This window comes from Lathyrus oleraceus, chromosome 3 (genome assembly GCF_024323335.1).
Source record: "Lathyrus oleraceus cultivar Zhongwan6 chromosome 3, CAAS_Psat_ZW6_1.0, whole genome shotgun sequence".
NCBI lineage: Eukaryota > Viridiplantae > Streptophyta > Magnoliopsida > Fabales > Fabaceae > Lathyrus > Lathyrus oleraceus.
The window spans coordinates 308,268,811-308,272,945 of record NC_066581.1 but is presented as its reverse complement, the minus strand read 5'-3'; positions in this window follow the sequence as shown (position 1 = coordinate 308,272,945).

The following is a 4,135-nucleotide window of genomic DNA, read 5'->3' as shown; positions in this document are numbered from 1 at the left end:
TATCAGGATGAGGCAGGGGATATAGCTAACAATGTGAACTTAAAGATGAAATGTTTTCCAAATTCTCTAACAAAAAATATTTTTATGTGGTTCACAACACTCCCCCTGGTTCCATACACACTTAGAATCAGTTAGAGAGAGTGTTTCACGAGAAGTTTTATATAGGCCAGTCGAAAACTAGCCTTAAGGGATTGGTCAGCGTTAGGCGTAAAATTCTCGAGTCAATTGATGATTATTTAAATAGGTTTAGACTTCTTAAAGAGAGATGCTTTACACAACTCCATGATCAAGAATTAGTTTAAATAGATGTTAGTGGCCTAGATTATTCCATCAGGAAAAAATTAGATACTCAGTACCTTAAGGATATGGCCTAACTATCAAATAGGGTACGAAGGTCGAGCATATGAAGGATGAAAAAGCAAGATCAAGTAAGTACCATAAAAAAGAAAAACTAGCTTATTTCGAGATATATGAAATAGATAGTTTATCCAACATAAATAGCGATTGTTTTAAAGAGAATTAGGTCAATATGGAAGATTTAAAGCCATGGCCTCCTTATGCATGTAAATTGTTGAATCCTTTGAATGGGAAAAACCCCATAGAACCAAAGAATGAAAATTTTATCACAAAGACTTATACATTCTATGTAACTAAGTGTGACGAGATTTTCTACCTTTTAGTTTCTAACGACCAGATAGTGATTCCTAAGGGCTTAAAAGCTCTGCCATTAAAACAAAGAAAGGAAAAAGGTTTTTGTAATTTCATAATTTTCTTGGACATAAAACCTCACAATGTATGTTTTTTAGGGATTTGGTTCAAATCACATTAAAGGATGGAAGACTCAACTTTGCTGAAAAGTTAAAATCTAGACCAGAAGGAGAGCATGACCCTCAAGTTGAAGAGGCTTTGTTTGTCGATCCTGTCGATTTAGTTATGGTGAACATAGCTGAAACCACATAGGTAGATGAAGTTGACTATCAAGATAAAATGAAGGTGGTTTTTTGTAAATCTGACGAAGAACTCATAGACTTCCTGAACTGGTGTAACCTCAAAGATTTTGAGGTCATGTTTTGTCCTCGTTGTAGTGTTGTCTTCGATAGAGAAGCGGCAAGTGAGTTGGAAAATACCAACACTGAAAATTTGAAAAAATTTAGTCGACAAGACCAATGACAAGAATTATTTAATAGGGGAGGCCCTCACAAGGCTCACAAGCCCAAGATATACGTGTTACATGATGATGCCCCCGTTAGAGAATGGTTTGGACCTGTGGGAAGGTCAGCTGTTGAGAAAGGGAAATGGAAGAAGATTGAAGTTGGTGGGAGATATTCCTACCTTGACAACTCAAAGACTTCCAAAAAATATTCCTATGTGTCTATGGGAAAAAAAACCAATGACCCGCACTCAATGGAGGAAACACCATAGAAATAAGAAAGCTTCCTCTGAAGTTGTGAGTGCTAGCAAAAACATCAGTGTTAAGGCTCTGGATGATGGACAAAAGGAAAAGAATCATGTAAAGCAAAGGTTATTTACTATAATAACTCCAGTGGTTGAGAATGAGCCTAAAGTTCCCATCGGGTCAGATGAGGAAATGGCCTACAATGACACCAATTCTAGGTCGAAGGGCGAGTTGGATATCATATGCAACATGATATTTATGTTGTCATTGGAATATGACAGAATTATTGAGGTAACTGAAGAGGAGGATGGGGTTTCTGAAGAAATGGATACCCATAAGCCTTTGTTCTACTACGTGATGCACAATGGCTCAATCAACAAAGACAAATCTATATTCGAAAGACCCGACATGTCGATGCACCAACACTTAAAGCCTTTATACATAAGGGCTAAAATCAACGGTGTTCGGGTCAACAAGGGTCTAATTGATTGTGGAGAACTTGAGCACTAAGAATGAATGTGAGAACTTGCGAACTATTATTACAATACATGAGTCTACTATAAATACTAACTAGGAATAACTGTGTTCGATAATTTAACTCTACAGAAACTGATACGTCATTCAAATGCATGCAAATCCTGTCTCCATGTCTTGCTACCTTTTTAAGACTTTGAAACTATTGAAACCATTATCCCACGTTCTCTAACTACTTAAATGCTAGTAACTGCTTGCTTGTCAAAGACAGTTACTAATCGTATAAATCCTTTCATCTTTGATTTCCTTAATCTTCTAAGTATCCAAAGTCTGTCGGAGAGTCCTCCCTCGACAGGATGTTGAGTCACCACTTAAGTCTACTCTTGAGACTTCTTCAACTAACTTCTCAAGATATCTCCTTGACATTTTCCCAAACTAACATCTCAAGATGCCAGTCAAGAATATCTAGTTGATATGCCATCACTATCGACCCTTGTCTTTCACTTGTTACACTTATTATTTCACCAAATATAGAATTAACTTGATTCTTCTATTAGACAGAAAATCCCAAGTCAACGCCATGCCTTGCCCCTCTTAATTCTAATCCCAAAAATGGGCTCACAATAGTCACCTAGCTTGGACAGGAGGGATATCCTAATTTTGGGTTCAACTATTAAACTGACTCACTATAATTACCCGTGACGTACACAACTTCCCAAGCATGAGCCCCACATGGGGAAAAATCCTTAAGGTGAAAACGTATTGATCCATCCCGTTCTCACAAATTTAACCAGAATAGATACGCTTGATCTTATTACTTTATGACACAGTAAATAACCCGACCAATTAATTTTAATCAGGAAGTACATAACCCCCCAAGCATGAGGCCCATAGGGGCAAAGTGCTTAAGGATAAAATTCTTGATCCTTTTTCTCCTCACACATTAATTGGAATAAACATGCCTGATCTTATTAAATTATCGACTTTTATCATCTTAAAGTTATCTTAATGTGGCGGGCTTACACTAACTTTCGATCATGGCAAGTTTGATTAGAACTTTTTGATAGATTTGAACATGTTCATGCTTGACCGCCTTTATCGCAACTTATATATAGCTCTTACTTGTTAGTGTTTTGTGGGGAACCAGTGTTTTAATGTTTAATGAGGCTCGTTAGGCGAGATAATTAAGTGAGAGACCATGACATACAAAATATTTTAATGTTCATTCTCCCTCTATCGGGGCTGGGCATGATTCAGCCAAGTCGAGCTTAATATTGCGAGTCGAGTTGATCTAATGATAATGTTTGTCCTTGTTATCTAATGGCAGGATTTCCCTATCATGGCGTACAATGCTTGTATCCCAACTCTTCCTTGGGTTGTCCTTTTTTAAGTGTGATCTAAGTGTTCTTTATTACGGGGTCGATTTGGCCAAGAAGGCTTCTTGGTTGATGATCGAGTTGGATTCCTAATAGAGTTTCCTTTGCTATTTTAAAGTACTCTTCCAACTATGTCAAAAACTACATTGAGCTCGAGTTATCTTTAGGGAATGCTTCCGTTTTACTATTAGACCTCTATCAGGGCACAACTTCTGATTATTTTTTAATGCACCATTCACATTTTTATTGTTGCTTCATCAATATCGTCGAGTGTGGGGAGTTTTTTTGTAGTGAGTATGTTAGAATCAGAGAGCCCGACAGGTTTGCTTCCTCTGTTTTTGATTTGAAGTATTCTGAAATCTTTGGCATTAAGACACAAAGAGCTATGAGTTTATATATGTAGCTCATAATGAAAGCTTGACTTTAAGCTCACACTAAGTGCTTTTAGTTTACGAACTGAGCTCACACTGGTAGCTTTTTAATTTACACGAAGAGCCTAGTGGGTTCCAGACTTGATCTCACACTAAGAACTTTTTTATTTACATGGAGAATCCAGTGGGTTTCGGTCTTAAGCTCACACTGAGAGATTTTTTATTTTACACAGAGAGCCCAATGGGTTCTCGCCTTGCACTCACACTGAGAGCTTTTTTATTTTGCACAGAGAGCCCGATGAGTTTCGGTATTTCATCTCACATTAGGAGCTTTTTTATTCACATGGGTATCCTAGTGGGCTCCGATATTAAGCTTACACTAAGAGATTTTTTTATTTTCACTGAGAGTTTAGTGGGTTCCGGCCTTAAGCTCACACTCAGAGATTTTTTCATTTTGCACGGAGAGCCAAGTGGGTTCTGGCCTTGAGCTTACACATAGATATTTTTATTTTGCACAA